This window comes from Myxocyprinus asiaticus, chromosome 4 (assembly GCF_019703515.2).
Source record: "Myxocyprinus asiaticus isolate MX2 ecotype Aquarium Trade chromosome 4, UBuf_Myxa_2, whole genome shotgun sequence".
NCBI lineage: Eukaryota > Metazoa > Chordata > Actinopteri > Cypriniformes > Catostomidae > Myxocyprinus > Myxocyprinus asiaticus.
In genome coordinates, this window is record NC_059347.1 from 558,141 (window position 1) to 580,948 (window position 22,808).

The 22,808-nt window shown below is 43.7% G+C and overlaps 1 pseudogene; it reads right to left on the reverse strand.

Moving 5' to 3' along the window:
• Positions 1 to 17,357, reverse strand: part of LOC127435276 (protein NLRC3-like) — a 431,316-nt pseudogene extending 413,959 nt beyond the window's left edge.
• Between the last annotated feature and the right edge of the window lie 5,451 nt (positions 17,358 to 22,808).

Genomic DNA, 22,808 nt, shown 5'->3' on the forward strand with positions numbered 1-22,808 from the left:
TTGTTCTGAGGGTCTAAATTTAAATCCAGCATCTAATCACTGATTTATTAATTTGAAGATTAAATATTACAAACTTGATGGCAAAATTAGAGTTACCTATTGGATTGGTTACTCCCCCAAATTTTCCAGAGAGTACCCTCACTTTAAAAACCAAAAAGGTTAGTGGGTGCTACAAAGAAGGATTGAGTGTCTTTTTCTATTACTATTTTTATTTGCCATAGTTAATCCATGAAAGTATCACATTAGAGGCATACAGTTTCTGCACTGTGAATTTTGGTTCTGCTATTTAACTGAATAATTTGTTGAGAAATGCTGATAAGTATAAGAGATTAATAACTGAAAAATCTTATTGTTAAATGATGCTGAAATATTATTTATATATAAAAATGAAAAAAGTAAAAGTCATGAGAAATTAAAAGGACGTAGTGTAATGAGCAGTTATTTCAAAACTCAAGAAAAAAAGAGTTGTTTGAATTTCCATTGTGCCTCTTTGCTACTTCATCCTGTTTAAACTTTTACTTACTTTTCTGTTATTTTAAAACCTTGATTAATGTTATTTTATTAGATAGAATGGAAGTTCCTTCTCCTGAGAGGGTAAGGAAAGGGAGAAAATAAACATAAGAGAGTTATTATTACTATTTTTACTGTTGAAGAGTAATTTAAATATATTATTGTGAGATTCTAAAATAAAAAAATAAAGGAGTAGCTGTAATGACATTAGAAACAGTTTGAGGGAATGGAGTGTCCCTCCTCCTAATTTCTCCCCTGTCCTACACTCTCTCACTCTCAGGCTAAGTTTGATAAATGTCTGCTTGAAACAGAAACACAAGCAGATTTTAAAGGCACATCTCTAAGTTGTTTTGTTTTATTTTATTTTGATTTGATTTGATTTTTATATGGAAAATGATGTGATTTGACAATAATGTTAGATACAGTGATATGGAGGAGAGGTTCAAACAGCTTTCCTCATCATGATTAAAGATTTTATATATTCAGAGGGCAATCTAAAGTTAAGGGTTTATACTAAAGATAAGAGATTCAGTTCAAAGTTGATCTGACACACTTAATGTAGGTTCAAAACAATCTAGAGACTATTATTGAGTTAAGGTGATGTTTTTAAATTAAGCTTCCGAGAAGCTTGACAGAGACTATCCTTTATTTTGTTTTGTTCTGATGTTAGTCCCCACCATGATACATGGTCTTTGTGACGTTTGCTAAAGTAGCAGAAATACAACCTGAATGGAAATTAATGATCTGTGAATGAGTTCCATTTTAGCATTCTTACTTTTACCTTTATTTGGACAATTTTAATAGATTGTTGAATTTTGAATAATGCTTTTTGAATTTAGCCATGTTTTGAATTGTCTCCATATTTAAGCAGTTGTAGATGGTTCCATTGGCTGTGACGGTTCTCAGAAGATACTCCCTGAAACAAAAGAAAATATCTGTTTACTGATACCAAATTATTAAGGATTGGCCAATAGGACTGAGCAGTATCGAGACCAGTGGCAAGAGGTGATGACCCAATGACGGGTAAGACTCTCCAACGGCAAAAAGGGGGGCAACCTAAGGCAGGGCATCACCGCTCTGGAAACCTGCCCAAGAAGGTTTGATATGGGTTTAAGGAAGTGGATGAATGCTCTTAGGTCAGAAGCATCAAAAGGAAGGTCTAGAAGAGACCTGCCCGAAAATTGTGAGTTCCACTCAACCCGACTGCATTTTAATAACCGCTTTACTAAAACAACTTACCACAGTGTTAAATACCAAGCATTCTGTCGCTGTGCCATCAGGGGATCATACCCTGTGTAGAAGATTATTTATAGATTGGTATTAGGGGTAAAGTTTTGAGAACCATTGCAGACAAAGGAGTGCCTGACTTATTAAACAAGTATGAAACAAACCTGGGAATGTTTGTATGATAATTAATTTAGATTGGAAGATGATTTATTATTTTACTTATGCTTTTATTGAACTCATGCACATTTTAATAGTAATGAAGAATGGAATTGTTTAAGAAATAGGGTGCATGGTTGGCTAAAATTGGTATAATAATTGAAACAACAATTCTGGTGCTGATATAATATGTAGATGATCTGTTGATTTGTTCAACAACATTAGAGCAATGTCACCAAGATTCTACCAAAATGCTCACTAAATTAGCTGAAGGGGGCCACAAAGTCTCAAAAGAAAAACTGCACTACTGCTTACCACAGGTAGAGTACTTAGAACGAATCATTGCGCATAAAACTAAAGCTATATCTCCAAGCCTATTGGAAGGCATAAGTAAAGCACCCCAACCACAAACAGTGGGACAAATTATGACCTTTTTGGGCATGACAGGTTTTAGTGCTGATTGGATAGAAAATTATGCTATTAAAATAGCTTTCTTAAGAGCACTGATGAAACAGACAGGCCATCAAAATCTCCAAGCTCGACTAACATGGGATACGGATGCATTGATAGCCTTTGAATTGTTGAAAAAAGAGCTGCAGACAGCTCCAGCACTAGCAACCCCAGACTACACTAAACCATTTCATTTGTAGGTAGCCAATAGAAGAGATGGATATGCATCAGCAGTCTTAATGCAGGAAACCTGTAGTGGAAGAAAAAAGCAACCAATAGCTTATTATAGCACTAAGTTAGATAATGTAGCACAAGGCTACCCGCCATGCTATCAAGGACTTGCAGCAGTGTATTTTGCATATGACAAAGCTTCCACTGTGACAATGGGCTATCAAGTCATAATTTACACACATCACAAAGTAACAGAGTTGTTAGAGCAGGGTAGATTTGTTTTAACGCAAGCCAGGTGTTTGATATATTCAACACTGTTGACTTACCCAGACATTACCATAAAATGCTGTACAACAATAAATCCAGCCAACTGCATTCCTCTAGAAGGGGAGGGAACACCTCATGAATGCATAATAGGCTCTCTAGCTTTTACTCATTTAAGACCAGATCTAGAATCAACACCAATCATTGAAGCAGAAGCAGATTATTTGGTAGATGGGTCATGTTTCAGAGACCATCTAGGAAATCATGTTGGATATGCTGTGGTCAAAAGAGATGAAAAATTGTTTGTTCCAATTGTGATGCAGCATTGTGAGCAGCCATGCTCCACACAATTGGCTGAATTAAAAGCACTAACTGAGGCTTGTTTGTTGGCTAAAAATTAAACTGTTAATATTTATACAGATTCCGCATATGCACATGGAGTATGCCATTTATTTGGAGCAGTCTGAAAACAAAGAGGGCTCAAAAAGATTGAAGGGACACCAATTCAGCATGGTGACCAAATAATTAAACTTATCTCAGCCATGATGTATCCAAAGAAATTGGCTATCATCAAATGCCAAGCACACAAAAAAGGCAATGACTTTGTCATTCAAGGTAATAATGCTGCAGACCTGCATGCTAAAAAGGCCTCAGGATGCCATGTAGCAATAATGGCAAATGTATCAGTTTTACTTCAGCCTCAACCCCAATTAGATGACATTGCACGTATGCAACATCAAGCTGGCCCATATGAACATAGTGTATGGCAACAAAGAGGTGCGGACAGAGATCTAAATGGTATATGGCAATCTCATGAAGGACTTCTTATTCTAATTTCAGATGCGCATGGCTTTTACCATTGCGCAAGGGGGGAGGTAATTAGGAAAATAAAAAGACAGGGATATTGGTCCCCATATCTACAGGCCATGGTAGATGAATTTTTGGCTGAATGTGAAATCTGTGCCCAAAACAATGTCAGAAAGGGTACATCAGCACCAATAGGTCACATACCAGTCCCAGAAGGACCATTTAAACATCTGGTAATGGACTATGTGGACATGGCAAAATCAATAAGAGGAAAAAGATACATTTTGGTAATAATAGACAGATTTAGAAGATGGGTAGAGGCAGTACCATCAGCAGACCAGGGAGCTCAAACTGTGATAACATTTTTGACCAGAGAGGTCATTCCAAGATTTGGCATAACATCTCAAATAGAAGCAGAAAAAGGTGGTGTCTGTGTAATGTTTGGAGCTGACTGTTGTACCTATATTCCAAATAATACAGCTCCTGATGGATCCTTTACCACAGCAATGAAAAAGTTGAAAAGTCTACGAGAAGAAGTGACTACCAGTGCAGGGAGAGATCAACATATTGGAAAATGGTTTAACAACCTATTTGGATCCTGGGGAGAATGGCTTACTAAAGTAGGAATAATAATAGCTGTAGCTGTTGTTATTTTTGTGTTGTTATTTTGTTGTGTTGTGCCTCTCCTCAGATCAATGATGGCCAATGCTGCAGCCAAACAGATGGTCAATGTCTCTTTAAAGCCATCTGGAATTGACATTGGGGCCACTATATATCCCATAGGCCCTGGACTGAACGAGTTGAATGAGTTCCCTTAAAACCCTGAAATCACTCAAGAATGATAGGGAAGAGGAGCCTTTTATTTTTAACTCTTCATTTTCAAATTTCTATTGTTTTTGAATAACAAGGGAGTCAGCATACTCTTTGTATTTTCTTTTATAATAAAATTAGGTAGCACCTTAGATTGGGTAAAGTAGGCAGGAAGTTAGAGGGTATTATGTTTATTATTTTGGCATATACCCCTTCCTGAAGCTATTATTTTCTTTTAAATGATGTTTGTTGTTTAATCAAATCATGAGAATGAAAGGGAATGATGAAGGTCTGAAGCAGATCATTATCCGTGTTACGAGGTAATGTAACCATGTAATGTAACCAGAATTAAAAAAGAAATGATAAGAGGGTTTATTTTGATTATATATGAACTTCTTAAATGTTTTAAAAGTATTATTTGTTGTTCAAATCATCTCTGAAGGTACTATTAGCCAAGTAAATTGCTGTTGAATTAAATATAGTATGCATGTTTAAACTTTAAAAACACTGGAAATACCACTGGAGGGCCAGAGGATAAACACCACAAAATGAAGTAAGGATCAACGAGCACCTCAGTGCTTAGCAGCAAGAGCAAGACTCTACTGGAGGTTTAAAAACCCACTGTCTGCTCCAACACCACCAGATAGCACTCCAGGCTACCGGAAATGTCTGTGAGTTCCTCTGGCACCGTGGGACATATCATATGCTGAAGTAGTCTACTGATATTGTCTAATCACTGTAATATGTTAACCTACTGAAATAAGTCTAATCACTGGTGTATTCTACATAACGCAAGGCCAATTTTGCACGCACATGCTTTATACAAGAATTTGATTGCTGTTACCCTCAAGAAAGAACTTAGCTAGGGAGCGATGAGATCTTTTACTTCCTTCTAGTCAAATGTGGAGAGAGATATTTGGTCTTATTTCTCCTCCGGAGTGCAGTTCCATAAAAGCAATCATTCTCAGAGGAATGTGTGACCTATATTGGTCACTTGGAAGGAATGAAGGAGACTGGTTTGTGGGGTTGCACTCTGGAAAAAGGGCACTAGATGTGAGACTTTTTATAAGTCTCAAAGGAGGGAATATATAGTATATTTTTCTATATCAAACATAGAAAAGTACTAATATAGAATAGCCTGGACTTTGTGTAACCCAGGAGAGGGCATATGAGGTTGCTGGACTTTGTGTGACCCAGGAGAGAGCTTTTGAGTTTATTAAAAGTGTTGATGCTGCAATAAACCACACAGTACAACAGAAATAATGATGCTATGGACCTTGGGAAACATAGCTAAAGATAAAGATTAAAACAACTAGTGGTCAAAGTGACCGTATTATGCTCAGACTGTCATGTTTTTTATACTACTTTAAAAAGTTATTTTTAGAAATAGACTAAATCCAGGTTTCCACCATTAAAAAGAAATCAAAGGCTCTGTGAGATAATGGTGGCAAACGGTATCCATAACAACCAAAAAATAATGAAGGGGCGTATGCATGAGGTAATACCAGATAAGAAACTATACAAAAGATGAGGGTTTACACCAAGGGAGTCAGATCTCAGCTGACAACTCTGGTTTGTTGGTATGTTCAATAAACTCTAACATTTGACACCTGGAACTCCTGACTTTGAGAGTTTTCTTAAAGAAAGGGGAAGAAACTTTTTCCACGCTCCACAACACTACTATACTGAAGAAAAGATTGTTATCTGAGAATGTTGAATATAATATTAAATATTTAAATATTTTAAAATATGCAAAATTCCTTAAAACAACATAAATTTACCTAAGAAGCAACATATTACATAACATAACATTTCAGAGAATATATCTTGAATATACTAAATATACTATGAAGTATATTTGGACTTTTCTGCACTTACAGAAGTATAAGCAAGTTAAATAATACATTTATATACAAAATACACTTCTATTCAATATACATTCCCTGAAAGCAATTATAAATTTTTTATATGTTGCTTCTCAAGTAAATGTATCTTGTTTTAAGGATTTTTAGATATTTTTAAATGGAAAACAAGACAAAACACTTTATAACTATAGAATTGTTTGCAGTGAAATTTTTACTGAATTAAACTTAATAAATTAATTTTTTTCTTTAATTCAGTTAATGTCATTTAGAGGTATTTTTTTAAAATATGATTTTATCCTCTTTATTGTTAGTAAGCATGTTTAATACAACATTTTAAGCCAAGGCACAAGCTGAAAAGTCAATTAAGAGCTAATGATAAATCGTTGCAGTAATTGCCAAAATTATTGAATAATTGTTCTAATAATCGTTAGATTAGTTGATTATCAAAATAATAATTTGTTGCAGCCCAAATTTCATATATGCTCCAAACACAAAACACAAAACTGACTGAAGAGCACACTGCAGGGAAAAAGAAAGAGACAAAAATGAAACACAACACAGGATCCTGACACTCTTGTTCTGTGTCTGTCACCACAAAAACCCAGAGTGACAAAGTGACAGGATCCTGACACTACCCCCACTCAAAGGGACGCCTCCTGGCATCCCAAAAAAGGGGAACATCAAACACCAGAGAAGACAAACAGGACAGGCACTAACAAAGAACAGAAAGAACAAAAGGAAAAGAGAGGGAAACAAGGGAGGAACCGGCAGGGCAGTCCAAGGTGGAATCGGTGGGAGGAACCAGGGAGGAGGTTTAAGGAAGGAAGTGGGATCCGGAGGCCTGGGAGGGGGCCTCAGGAAAGGGTCTGGTGGCCAAGGATGTGAATCCAGGTAGGGAGCAGAGTTTAGAGGCCTGGGAGGAGGGTTCAGGGAGGGGGCGTGGTCCGGCGGCTGGGGAGAAGGAACAGCCTCCACGGCCATGAGCGCTGATAGGGACAGGGGAATGGCCTCCGTGGCCGAGGATGCTGGCAGCGACAGGGGAACGGCCTGGCCGAGGATGCTGGCAGCGACAGGGGAATGGCCTGGCTGAGGATGCTGGCAGCGACAGGGGAACAGCCTCTGTGACCGAGGACGCTAGCAGCGATGGGAATGGCCTCCGTAGATGGTGGCAGGGGAATGGCCTCCATGGATGCTGGCAGCTGCAAGGGAACAGCCTCCGTGGATGCTGGCAGCTGCGAGGGAACGGCTTCCATGGGCGTGAGTGCTGGTAGCGACTGGGGAATGGCCTCCATGGGTGTGAGTGCTTGCAGTGACTGGGGAATGGCCTCTGTGGCCGAGGACACTGGCAATGGAAGGGGAATGGCCTCTGTGGCCGAGGATGCTGGCAGCGACAGGGGAACGGCTTCTGTGGCTGAGGACGCTGGCAGCGACAGGAGAACGGCCTCTGTGGCTGAGGATGCTGGCAGCGACAGGGGAACGGCCTCTGTGGCCGAGGATGCTGGCAGCAACAGGGGAATGGCCTCCATGGATGGTGGTAGGGGAATGGCCTCCATGGATGCTGGCAGCTGCAAGGGAACAGCCTCCGTGGATGCTGGCAGCTGCGATGGAACGGCCTCCATGGGTGTGAGCACTTGCAGCATCTGGGGAACAGCCTCCATGGGTGTAAGCACTTGCAGCGACTGGGGAACGGCCTTCGTGGACGAGGACACTGGCAGCGGAAGGGGAACGGCCTCCGTGGATGCTGGCAGCGGCAGGGGAATGACCTCCATGGCTGTGGATGCTGACAGCAGTAGGGGAACTGCCTATGTGGCCGTGGACACTGACAGGGGCAGGGGAACGGCCTCCGTGGCCGTGGACGCTGACAGGGGCAAGGAATGGCCTCTGTGGCTGTGAATGCTGGCCGTGGCAAGGGGACGGCCTCCATGGCTGTGAATTCTGGCAGCGGCAGGGAGACCGCCTCCTGGCAGTCAGCAGTGGGCTCCTCCGTCTCCTGGCGGTCAGCAGCGGGTGCCTTCACCTCCTGGCGGTAAGCAGAAGTGGGCTCCTTCACCTCCTGGCGGTAAGCAGCAGCAGGCTCGGCTGATGGGCTGGGCTTCTTCCTTCTTCTTTCTCCTCCTCTTCTCAGGTGCGGAAGCAGTGGCTGAGGCATCCACTTCTGTGTGGGAGGTGCCTCCGTCCTCAGGTTGAGATGAGGATTGGAAGCTTTCCGAAGCACAGGCAGTGATAAACTACTCCCATTTCATGGCTAGCTTACTTTACATTTTACATTTATTCATTTGGCAGACGCTTACAATCCAAAGCGACTTACAAAAGAGGAAAAACATAAGCAAATCATCTTAAGGAGACAGTGGTACGAAAAGTGCCATATTACAAAGTTTCACTAGCATCAGAATAGCAGATTAAAGTGCAACAAGGACATTATGTTTTTGTTTTTTTTTTTGTGACTGGTTAAGTGCTCATGCAAAAGATGTGTTTTTAGCCGTTTTTTGAATACAGAAAGTGAGTCAGCTTCACGGATGGAGTTGGGAAGGTCATTCCACCACTGTGGTATGATGAAGCTGAATGTATGGGAAAGTGTTTTGGTGCCTCTTTGTGTTGGTACAACAAGGCAACGTTCCTTAGCCGACCGCAGGCTTCTAGTGGGCGCGTAACTCTGCAGAAATGATTTTAGGTATGCTGGAGCAGACCCAGTGACTGTTTTGTACTACAGCATCAGAGCCTTGAACTTGATACATGCATCAACCGGCAGCCAGTGAAGAGAGACAAGGAGTGGTGTAACATGCACTCTCTTTGGTTGATTAAAGACCAGACGTTCTAGATCATTTGCAGGGGTCTAATTGCACATGCAGGGAGGCCTGCAATGAGAACGTTACTGTAGTCCAGTCTAGTTGACAAGTGACTGAACAAGAAGTTGTGTGGCATGTTCAGAGAGGAAGGGTCTTATCTTCCTGATATTGTAAAGTGTAAATCTACATGACCTTGCGGTCTTTGAGATGTGGTCTGTGAAATTTAGTTTGTTATCGATGGTTACCCCTATATTTCTGACCGTTTTGGAAGGCGTTACTGTAGTTGCACCCAGCTGCACGGTGATGTTGTGTTCAACAGCAGGGTAGGCTGGAAAGACAAGGAGTTCAGTCTTGTCTGCGTTAAGTTGCAGGTGGTCTTCCTTCATCCAGACCGAGATGTCTGCCAGGTAGGCAGAGATTCGAGCAGTCACTGTGGTGTCATTGGGCTTGAAAGACAAGTAGAGTTGCATGTCTTTAGCGAAGCAATGGTAAGAATCAAATAAAAAATCAAATCACTTTTATTGTCACACAGCCATATACACAAGTGCAATAGTGTGTGAAATTCTTAGGTGCAGTTCCGATCAACATAGCAGTCGTGACAGTGATAAGACATATACCAATTTACAATAACATCAAATTAACACAACACAATTTAAAGTCTAATATACACATAATTACACACAACACAATATACAAATAATAACATACACTGTACAGTATACAATACTCAAAATAAAGATACACATTATTCAATAAAAATAAAAAATAAAAAAGTATATATAGTAGTATATATAGAATGTACAGTAGGTTGTATTGTACTGTATTGACATTCAGGCTGTCGGTTGATAGTAAGTTGTTAAGAGAGTATATAATATAATAATAATATAATTTATGACAGTCCGGTGTGAGATATAAGAGTAAGAGTAATAAAGTGCAGTGCTGATGTATTTTGATCGTGGGAGATCAAGAGTTCAAAAGTCTGATTGCTTGGGGGAAGAAGCTATCATGGAGTCGGCTGGTGCGGGTCCTGATGCTGCGATACCGCCTGCCTGATGGTAGCAGTGAGAACAGCCCATGGCTCGGGTGGCTGGGGTCTCTGATGATCCTCCGAGCTTTTTTCACACACCGCCTGGTATATATGTCCTGGAGGGAGGGAAGCTCACCTCCGATGATGTGCCTGGCAGTTCGCACCACCCTCTGCAGTGCTTTGCGGTTGTGGGCTGTGCTATTGCCATACTAGGCGGAGATGCAGCCAATCAGGATGCTCTCTACAGTGCAGGTGTAGAGCTGTGTGAGGATGTGGTGGTTCATTCCAAACTTCCTCAGCCATCTCAGGAAGAAGAGGCGCTGATGAGCCTTCTTCACAACGACTTCAGTGTGGATGGACCATGTGAGTTCCTCAGTGATGTGGACACCCAGGAACTTGAAGCTGCTGACTCTCTCCACTGGTGCTCCATTGATGGTGATGGGACTGTGTTCTCTGTCTTTTCTTCTGAAGTCCACAACAAGCTCCTTTGTCTTACTGACGTTGAGGGAGAGGTTGTGCTCCTGACACCAGTGTGTCAGAGTGTGCACCTCCTCTCTGTAGACTGTTTCATCATTGTCAGTGATCAGACCTACCACCGTCGTGTCATCAGCAAACTTAATGATGGCATTGGAGCTATGTGTTGCCACACAGTCATGTGTGTACAAGGAATACAAGAGTGGGCTTAGAGCACAGCCCTGTGGGGCTCCAGTGTTGAGGGTCAGTGATGAGGAGATGTTACTGCCTATTCTAACCACCTGGTGTCTGCTTGACAGGAAGTCCAGGATCCAGCTGCACAGCGAGCTGTTTAAGCCCAGAGCCTGGAGTTTCTCATCTAGCTTGGAGGGCACTATGGTGTTGAATGCTGCGCTGTAGTCTACAAACAGAATTCTCACATAAGTGTTCTTTTTTCCAGGTGGGAGAGAGCAGTGTGTATTGTAGATGCAATGGCATCATCAGTGGAGCGGTTGTTGAGGTAAGCAAACTGCAATGGGTCTAGAGAGAGAGATGCAGCACAGAGCAGATGTAATCTCTGATTAGTCTCTCAAAGCATTTGCTGATGATGGGGGTCAGAGCAACAGGACGCCAGTCATTTAAGCAAGTTATTTTTGATTGCTTTGGAACAGGCAGAATGGTGGAAGTTTTAAAGCATGTGGGGACTAGAGACAAAGAGAGGGAAAGTTTGAAAATGTCTGCAAAAACACCAGCCAGCTGGTTCACGCACGCTCTGATGACATGGCCCGGAATGCCGTCTGGGCCCGCGGCTTTGCGGATATTCACCCGTCGGAAGGATCGGGTTACATCCACTACAGAGATGGAGAGTGAACTAAACTCTGTAGCTTGAATGATGCCTGAATGATGGGTCCCAGTGATGTTGTGTATATAGAGAAGAGATGTGGCCCAAACACTGAACCATGAGGTACCCCAATAAGTAGCTGATATGGCTTGGACACCTCACCTCTCCAGGCTACCTTGAAGGACCTACCTGAGAGATATAATTAAACCAGCTTGACTGCCTCAAGAAAATGTCCACCACCACCCTGGTCCATTTAGCCAGTTCGTAATGTCACGATCTGAAGCAGAAAAGGCAGGACCCAAATGCAGAGGAAAAACAAAAGATTTTATTAATTCCAAAAATAAAAAACAAAGTAAAAAACACAAACTACCTTGTAGGGGAAAAACAAAGTCCAGGGCAGTAAGCACACAGACGGGCTGGGCTGGAGCAAAAGGAGCAAAACACAGAACCGACAGGACAAGAGAATGAGACGAACTGGCACAGGACAGCGCACACAAGGAGACTAAAATAGGGAGAGAAATCAACAGGTTAACAGGCAGGGCAGGTGAGACAAATGAACTGATAATGGGCAAACAAGGAGGCGGGGTATGACGCAGGACTGAGAGACACGAGCAATGCCATGCACTCTCACACTAGACAAAGCCTGAGCGTACATCGTGAAGCAAACACCATGCAATGCACACAACAGGCAACAAAGAGACAAGACACCTGTGTGAGAGTTTGGCCACAAATAAAACCGGCATCTAAGACAGAAGTGACCAAACCCCAGTACAACGTGAAGACGGATCACGACCTGGATGCACAGCACAAAGCGAGCACAATGCAAATCATGCCCGAGGTCGCGAGAGACAGACAAACAATTGACGTGAGTGCATGCCACCAGGAGAGTCAGGATCCAGACACCACGCACCGAAAACAAAACACCAAACCGACCATAGAGCGCACGGGAGGGAAACCAAAACCCGAAGCTGTGCGCTCATAAAGAGACAAAAAACGAAACAATACAGACACAGAACAAGAGTGTCAGGATCCTGTCACCACAAAAACCCAGACTGACAAAGTGACAGGATCCTGACAGTCATCCCCCGCTACCTTCATCAGGTTCTTCTGCCTTAACATTTCTACAGTCTCTGACTTGAAGACAGCTTTTATTTGTCTGCATCTGATCAGGTGAGTTGTCCTCCTGACACTGTTGATATTGGTCATCCACAGGCTGAGCCCATCTCTGGCTGTCAGGAGTCATGAAACAGAATGTAAGTTACAGATGGAACTATGGTTCTATGAATGCTGGATGTCTGCCAGGGTCTCTTGTCAATCGGACAATGCACATTGTGTGCAAGAAGTTGGTGAGTCCAATTGCCTTTTCCCCAAGGTAGTAATCACCTTTCTGGCCCCCCTTCATCCCATAAGCAACCCATATGCAACTGCATACCCAGACGCTACATCACTGCAGTAAACAATATTCAAGCATTACAGCAAGTAAATAACAAACTGAACCGATAAACATCCATGCCTTGTCTGCTGTAGGCTTCTGATGTGTTGAACTGAACTATGTACTTGTTCAAACTAATTTTGTTCATTAATAACAAAAAAATCTTGCATATGTAACAAGTTTAAAAAGGACTAAAAAGTATAATGTACTCATTGTGAGTGAATCCCATAAAACTAGGCATTCAGTAATATTTAGTGGTGTTCGATGGCCCCCTAGTGGCTATTGATGTTACTGCAGACAGTATCCATTGTTCCTTCTCACTTGTCATACCCCAGTAGATTTGAGTGTGGTATGTATGTTTATTCTCTCTCTCTGTCATATTGAGTTAGTAATTGTGATAATAGTATGCTTTAAGTGAATCCTGTCAATGTAATAGCATGTATTTTAACGAATATATAATGCATTCAACTTTTTACATGGATGTTGGAACTTTTATAAGCATGTATTGTGTTGCCCCGTGCTTTGCATGAGTGGGGACGAGCTTATTTCCCGCGGTTACAGTGTCGGCTAGCTAATTATTAGTATTGTGAATTTACTTGCGTTATGAGTTGAGTGAATGTGTGATTTCAGTTTTTTTGTCTTTTGTGAATGTCTGCAGTAGTTATAAACAAAGCTGTTTGTGTTCTTTTTTTTATAATCACCAGGTATGTTGCTTTTGTATTCAATTCTTTTGTGAATACTATCCATTATTACCATAGGTTCATGTTATGAGTTATGTTTTGTTTTCCAGTAATTTCGAATGTCTTCAGTCGTTAACACCTCATGCTAATGCACTGTGTTGTTATTTTCAGGTATGTTGTCACTGTGTTCATATTGTGAACTATGTTACCATGTGTTTCTAACATGAGTAATGTAAGTTAAGGAATAAACTGAAGACAGATACCCTGTGTAGTATGTATGTCCTTCCATTCTTTACACATAGTGCAGCTTTAAAGATACAGCTTTAGATCTGGTAAGTAAAGAGCAGTATCACATTTTAAGATTTACAAGCTTAAACAAAATGTTAGCTGAGTTTTGTCACATCCCACATCCCAGCACACTAAAAGTATATAGAGTTTTGGTCACAAACATGGCGGCGTGGTCATACAGTGACGTGACATGAAATGGGTCAATTCTTGCCTGTTCCTTAATTTAGCTCTTGATTTCTGATTGGTTGTTGCACTGCTGCATCTTGAATTCTCATTGGCATGTCATTGCTAGGGTGAATTTACTTTAGACTGGAGAGCCAGTATCACTAATGTGAAGGTGAGTATAATTTTCACAACTTTATTAATTATACTTAGATAATACAGTCTGTAGTGTCAGTTTCAGCATGAATGCAGTTGCATTATTAGTATCAGATTCAGAAAAGTATCTGCTAATTGATGATAGAAGACATGATGTTCTATTTAGCAGAGATAAAGGCTCTATATTTCTTAATCTACTAAAACTGTATCCTTCAAAAAAATCAAGAGTTCTTACATATTTGCCACTGATTATTTTCAGATGCAAATGAGCTTCATGGCTTTGTTGCCACAGAAGTGTGCCAGCAGCAGCAATTTGTTGCCAAAGGTTTGCTGCAGGTTCACCAACACAAACTTCTGGCAAACACTCTAGATTTTGTGTAAGGGCACTGTTCTCTGTTACTGGTACATTTTCCATTTGACACAACAAAGGAGATGGGATGAGAAGCTCAGTCATAGAATAAACAATTATTATATCATTATCCTCCTATGAAGTTTAACTATATCCTAAAAACATTTTTTAGTTGCTGATGCCATTGTAGAAATTCATTATTCACAATTAGCCATGATTAATTTACTTTATGAGTTAAAGTGTCCATTAACAGAGCAGTTACTGAAATTAAGGGAGTATTATTTGGCCGGTCATGTGATCCTAACATAGCAGCCCCCAAGAGGGAACCCTCTCCATGAAGAATAAAACAGCTTTTATAAGGTTACTGATATACTGTAACTAGAGTACAGGGTTACAGAAAGTAAGGGGGGATTGGGGCAAAAACACCCCCATTTGTGACATGAGATTGCCCCTTAAAATCAAATCCAGGGGGCAATTATTGTTCTTTATTTAAAAGTTAATTTCTAACACTGGAGTCTTTATCTCATGTGAGTGCTCATGATTTTATACATATGTCTCAAAATAACAATTAATTTCTTTAGAAGTAAATCTTTGTAATGATCAATGGACATCCTAATTTTGGCTAAAAATATGGCACGTCCTGGCTAATATGTAACAGTTGGCAACCCCAAATCTTGTTGATAAATAATTTTTTTGCAATGTTCAAATGTCATTTGTATTGTCTTTTATCTAAAAAGTAAACAATAAGACACAAGCAAAAAGGTTAAAAAAAAAAATAATAATTATAATATACTAAAATACTAGTTTTATTAAATCTTTTTCAGTGTTAAAATATTTTCTTCTATCCAACCTTAACCTGCAGAGAAAAGTATAAGTAAGCCATTCAGAGGTTAACTGAACTGTGTCTCTGTGGTGCTATAAAAATTTCTGTTTTTTAAGCATCCCACTTAGACCTCACCTAGCAACTTTACTCAAGAAATGGCGTGAGTTTAGGGCGGGACTATCTCTTTGATTGGCAGGTGAGGGGCGTATTCAGAAAGCTGTTTTAAAAACATTGTTTATTTTTGGAATTTCATTCAGTGGCACTAGTGTCACAGAAATGACATACTTCTTCAGCAAGAGGCATGAACAAGAAAAACAAGAAAATAAAAAGGGGATGGAATAATGGCTGCTTAATACTGCGCAAAGACACTGTTGAATCTATGACAAAAAATCCAGCATAGAGGGGTTGAGTGAATGTGGTGCTGAATGTGTGTAAGTGTGTGTGTGTGTGTGTGTGTGTCAGAGACACTGTAGAAGGACAGCGTGCCAGCCGACCAGTCCACATAAACTCCAATTACATAAGAGCAGGGCATCGTGGCTGGTATAGCAACTTTGTTTTTTATTGTGCTGGACAATGAACATGTCCTCAGTGCAGTCAAGACTCCAGGATTTTCAGAGTTTGAGAGAACTGATTCCTTTTATAAAAATATGTGTACACAAAACAAACAGAGAGCAGCAAGGAATTCCTGGACACTGAGGTGTACAAAGCTGTAGACCATTCACTCTGACGAGCCCTTTTCCACCTTAAAGATCTAAGTGCATAACCCAGTGTATACTGACCCTTTACAAACATCTAGTCCACATTCCTCAAGATCTTCTTTGTAGAAGATCAGATTACTATTTTCAAGCTGATTAAAGCTTGAAACGACCCAAGCCTCAAAATGATGTGCTGAAAATCAATATCTGTATGAGATTCTTTCCAGTATTTCTTCTTCATCTGGAGCATTTGATGATAGAAAGTTTGTGTACATCCCTGTGAGGGTCGTGGGTGTTTTATCATTGTTCTCTTGAGCCAGCAGAGGCTGAAGCACTGTGACAGAGATCCAACAGAACATGGGGATGTGGCACATTATGTAGAGGCCCTGGATTTCCTGATATGAGAGATTATTTTTCCTGCCACAGGTTTGCTGTTATTGTGGAAATATTGCTCTTTTTGTTCATCGTTGAATAATCGTACCTCTGTCACCTGATCAATGAAGTCTCTGGGTATCTGACTAACTGCTGCCAGTCTAGAAGTGATCCAGACAAGGGCAGAGGGAAGCAGACTTCTGCTATTAGGTTTGTAACTATCTTACTGTTGTTTTTTCACAAACATCTGTTAGTCTCTCAACAAAGCTCAAAGGGAAGCGACATTCATACAGCCCATCAAAGATAACTGCAGTCTCTTCCTGAAGAGGACAGTAATGTTTGAGTAGAATGAAAGAAGTTTTTGTGATGCAGTTCCATAAGACTGCAGTCAGTTTTAATCAAATTAATTTCACGGAACGGGAGTGGGAGTGGGAAAATAAAGACTATATCCTGATTTGTCTTTCCTGCTGCCCAGTCAATTATGTATTTATTGACCGAGACAGTTTTACCCACACCTGCAATCCCCATTGTCAGCACTTTTCTGTTTCGTCGACCTGTATCAGACTGGACTTGCTGTTGCATGTGACTGGCGTATCCTCAACAGCAGGTTGGTTGAGATTAGATTAGAATTGTCTCACCTCGTGCTTGCTAACCACTCTTCCAGTCTCATTCTCCACAATGTACAGTTTGGTATCATTCAGAAATCTTCGATGGCCGGTCAGTGAATTACCATCCAATATCCTCTCATAGTCTAGTTGTAAGATGTTCTTCAGTGTGCCGATGACCTTTCTGTAATCATGATGTTTGGCTGTGCCTTCTACAGGTACATCTATGTAAAAAAAGACAAATTGAGACTCTGCTACATGATCATTGTTCCTGAGATGGAAAAAGAGAGGTAAGTGAGAATTTTTCATCAACACCAAGTCTATTAGATGTACATCTTGCAATTCTGCTTTTATCTGTTAAAGTGTACATGAAATGGAAATCACAACACATTTTACCTCCATAATCTGTAAATTGTAGGGTTGGACATTATTTTATCCAACAGAAATTAACTAGATTGAGAAAATTGGGCATCTTATATCAGAATAAAACCAGGTGGTTGGAGAAAAGAGTTGAAAAATAAAAAGTTTGGTGATGTTGGCTAAAAAGTAAAGGATTTTCTGCGGCGGATCAAATTATTAATATTGATCAGCTCAATCAGTAGAGCTACCATGCCATTTAATTGCATTCAAACAAGCTTGTAATTGTAGTTGGTTATGTAATGTAAACATAAAAATGTATTGTGTTACAAATCATATGCTATAAAAAGTATTTAGATATCATAAGATAGCGTAAGATAAGATTGAGTGAGGAACAGGGTGAAAAGTAAGTATCTGCGGAGCAGAGGTGGGCCTGGACAGTAGAGCAGAGGTGGGCCTGGACAGCGGAGCAGAGGCATGGAGCAGTTTGGGACTTGGCTGTGACATGGCATGAAGCAGACTGAGGCACGGCTGTGACATGGCATAGAGCAAGCTGAGGCATGGCTGTGACATGGCATGGAGCAGTTTGGGACTTGGCTGTGACATGGCATGGAGCAGGCTGAGGCATGGCTATGACATGGCATGGAGCAGGCTGAGGCATGGCTGTGACATGGCATGGCATGGAGCAGGCTGAGGCGTGGTTGTGACATGGCATGGCATGGAGCAGGCTGAGGCCTCGCTGTGACATGGCATGGAGCAGACTGAGGCGTGGCTGTGACATGGCATGGAGCAGGCTGAGGCGTTGCTGTGACATGGCATGGAGCAGGCCGAGGCGTGACATGGCATGGAGCAGACTCAGGCGTTGTGGTGACATGGCATGGAGCAGACTCAGGCGTGGCAGTGACATGGCATGGAGCTGACTCAGGTGTGGCGGTGACATGGCCTGGAGCTGACTCTGGCGTGGCGGTGACATGGCCTGGAGCTGACTCTGGCGTGGCTGTGACATGGTCTGGAGCTGACTCCGGGGTGGCGGCCATGATGTGGGACTTGGGCTTGGTGTGGAACTCGGGCGTGGTGGCCATGACGTGGGACTCGGACTTGGCGGCCATGACGTGGGACTCGGGCTTGGCGGCCATGACATGGAACAAAGTCGTGGAAGGCAGAGCCATGGGAGGCTCAAGGGACAAAGCCGTGGCAGGTGGAGCCATGGTAGGCTCGAGGAGCGAAGCCGTAGAAGGCAGAGCCGTGGGAGGCTCGAGGCTAAGAGTCTTGGATGACTCGGGAATGACCTCCATGGTCGTGTACATAGGCCGAGACTCAGAGATGACCTCCGTGGTCGTGTACATGGGCTGAGACTCGGAGACGACCAAGGTGGTCGTGAACATGGACTGAGACTAGGAGACGACCTCTGTGGTTGTGAACATGGGCTGAGACTAGGAGACGACCTCTGTGGTTGTGAACATGGGCTGAGACTTGGAAACGACCTTTGTGGTCGTGAACATGGGCAGAGACTTGGAGACGAACTCTGTGGTCGTGAACATGGGCTGAGACTCGGAGACAACCTCACTACTATCAGTAGGACAAGGTCGATATACCGAGCAAGGCCGTCGGCACACCGACCGTCAGGCATCAAAGAGGAAATTGGCTCTTTCAGCCCAAAATGGAAACAGTCTTTGAGGGCCATCTCATTAAAATCCACCCTGCAGGCCAGAGAGCAGAATTCCTTCACATAATCCTCCAGGGGACGACTCCCCTGGCGTAGACGAAGGAGCTGAACTACTGGGTTCATCTTGCATAGGTTAGGTATTCTGTAACGATGCTGTGGCGCTGGCAATGACAAAGATGAAGAAAATGACGATGAAATGACAAACCCAAGTGCAGTTTATTTTTCAAATGTGGAATCCTAAAACCCTGACTACAAACGTGAACTAAACATAAACATGAACTTGACTTGACTTGACATGACTAGACTATGAACTTGGCACAAACTTGACTTGGCTATAATAAAACAACAAAGTTACATTCACAGTACCTAACACCAGACAATGGCAAACATGAGGGCTTAAATACAAGGACATGATTAACAAGAAAACAAGACAACCAATCACAAGACTAAACTATAAACAAAATAACAAGACTAAATTAACTTTAACCAATTAAAAGACAAGACTAATAACAAAGTAATCAAACAATGAACCAATGAAAACAAGACACATGAACAGGGACTAAACTTGAAAACAAAAGACATGAAAACAAGAACAAAACACATAAACGTGACAGCTACATGACAGTCAAGTCAAAAGTTTATACAATATATAGTACATATTTAAAACAACAGCAGTTGAACCAAATAGGATTGCTGTAGGCAACTACACAAATACATATTATGTTGCAATTTAGGGTAGATCAAGTACAGCTGTAACACTTTTTGCTATACTGAACAAAAACCAACCAGAATAAACATGCCATTATTCACAAAAGATGCCTTTATCTGTCTGCTAACAAAATAAATGTCAAAATTCATAGTTCCTGTTTTCCTATGTGAAGACAAAGACATTTATTACAACTGTCCTCATGCTGAGAACTGCTCCCAATCTGTCACTCACTCGACGTTGTGTCGATGTAGTGACACTAGGGGTCACTCTTGGGAGCCCGAGACACCTCTGGTCTTTGATAAAAGGCCAATGAAAATTGGCGAGTGGTATTTGCATGCCAATACGGACATACGGGTATAAAAGGAGCTGGTATGCAACCACTCATTCAGATTTTCTCTTCGGAGCTGAACGGTCATGCTCACTGAGCTGAATTTCTACTGTTCATTCACCTCTGCTGGATCTGACGGCGTATTTCAGTGGCTTCTCCCTCCTCTGCACTGGTGCACTGCAGAGAATGCCCCTGGGCGCTTCGGCAGAAAAAAGAGAGTATATTTTCTGAAAGAGCTTTCTTCTCTAAAAGAGTATATTTCTCTAAAAGAGCGGCACACACGGAACGTCGTTTTAAAGATGCCTTTCCGATTATGTGTTATTCCTGGTTGCGTTCGTTATCTCTCAACTTCAGATGGTCATGATCGCTGTCTTTCATGTCTGGGCATGACCCACACGGAGGCAGCGTTCGTGGATGGTTCATGTTCTCATTGTGAGAACATGACCATGGCAACGTTGCGTCGCGGCTTGCTTTCGTAAGAAAAGCAAGCCACCCCAGCGGCTCCCGCCTCGGTCCTTCTACCTACAGGTATGAGGCCAGTGCGGCTAGCACTGGGGGTGATTTGGGGACCCCAATGGGATCGCCTCCACCGGGTATCCCCCCCGCGGACCTCCCATTCCCCAGCATGCTCGTCTGCCCCATTCGGGCTTCCGGATGAGTCCGCCGGCTCATCTCACGGCGAGTCTGGCCTCTTGTTCGGAGCCCGCGAAGATGATGAGCTCTCGAGCGCAGCATCGGAGAGCGGGCTTGTCCAGTCGGACGCAGAAGCCTCAGTTGGGCTCCCCCCCTTGGGGACGGTTGCCCAGTCACAGACTGATGCAGAAATGATGGACATGCTTTCCCGGGCGGCCGTGAGCGTCGGGTTAGAGTGGAACCCTCTGCTCTCCCCTAACCGTCGCGGCTCGATGATTGGTTCCTGGGCTCGCGGCGCCACTCAAAGCAGCCACGCTCCGCTCCAGTGCCTTTCTTCCTGGAAGTGCACGAGGAGCTGACAAAATCGTGGGAGGCACCTTTTACTGCCCGGCCCCGATTCCGCAGTTCCCCCGCCCTCACTACCCTCGATGGCGGGGCAGCCAGGGGCTATACGGCGATTCCCCCGGTGGATAAGGCGCTCGTGGTGCACCTATGCCCACAGAGCGCCGCCTCCTGGCGCGGACGCCCTAAGCTCCTGTCCAAGCCCTGTAGGTTCACGTCGTCCCTGATGGCTAAAGCCTACAGTGCTGCTGGACAAGCCGCCTCTGCTCTGCATGCCATGGCTCTCCTGCAGGTCCACCAAGCCAAGGCATTGAAAGAACTGCGGTCGCCGAGTGCAATTCCTGCATCAAATCTGGGGCGGAACTACCCTCGGCGACCGACCTCTCTCTCCGAGCGACGAAGGTCACGGCGCAATCTCTCGGGTGGACGATGGCCACATTAGTGGTCCAGGAGTGCCACCTTTGGCTCAACCTGGTCGAGATGGGTGAGGCCGATAAGACACAGTTCCTTGCTGCCCCCATTTCCCAGGCTGGCCTATTCGGTGACACCGTCGAGGACTTTGCCCAGCAGTTCTCGGCGGTGAAGCAGCAGATGGAGGCTATCCGGCACATCCTGCCCCGACGCGGCTCAAGATCCCGCACCCCGTCTGCTCGTCACCAAGTGCGCCCCCCTGTGTTGACTGCACCGGCTCTGCCGCAGCCCACCCCTTTGGCCCGGCCCCAGCATGGAGCCTACCGCAGGAAGCAGACGCCACCCGTCTCACAATTGGCCGCTAAGAACCCACGGAGGTCGTCAAAGCAGCCCTGAGACGGCGATCCAGGGATGACGAAACCCACTCACCTGGAGCTGGTAAGAAGACCACTCCATCCCCTGGTGGAGGGCCAGGAGGAAAATCTTCTGTTGCCTTTTTGTTTGATTTCGCCGCATGCCCAAGTGGCTGCAGTACCCAACAGTACAGCAAAAGAGCGGTTTCCTTCCTCCCTGGGACACATACCCGGTGTGCATGGTCGTCATCACGACTACCATCCACGGGTTTTCCTTGCAGGATTGGCGCTCCAGCGGTGGTTTTCCCGCCCCTGAGTGCCCAGCTGTGGCACACAGCCGCCCCCGATGTGGCAGTCTCCATGGGTTACGAGGACAGGCCTCTTCCTCCCCTGTCCCAGGCTGTTCCGGGGGTGGTCACAAGGAGCCAGGTAAGTGCTTCGATGTCCCTAGACTCAGCACGGCCACGACGTGGTGTGGCACCTCGAGTTCCGCCCCGCCGCGAGGCCCCACCTGCCGGTACGTCCGACTTGGATGCGTGGCTTGCGCTTTTCAATCTGTCACGATGGCTGATCCGGACCGTCCAACTCGGCTACGCAATTCAGTTCACCAGGTGCTCGCCCAGGTTCAGCGGTATCCCCTTCACCTTGGACAAGAACTAAAACGCTGCTACCTAGCGCGTGGAGATGCATGTCCATCACCCTACCCTCCTACGGAAGGGCGCGATAGACCCTGTCCCTCCGGCCGAGATGAAGAAGGGGTTTTACAGCCCCTACTTCATTGTACCGAAAAAAGGCGGTGGGTTGCGGCCAATCTTGGACCTGCGAGTACTGAACCGGGCCTTACACAGACTCCCGTTCAAGATGCTGACACAAAAACGCATTCTGGCGATCCGGCATCAAGATTGGTTCGCGGCAATAGACCTGAAGGACGCGTAATTCCACGTCTCGATCCTTCCTCGACACAGACCCTTCCTGCGGTTTGCATTCGAGGGTCAGGCGTATCAGTACAAAGTCCTCCCTTTTGGCCTGTCCCTGTCTCCTCGCGTCTTCACAAAGTTCGCAGAGGCAGCCCTTGCCCCG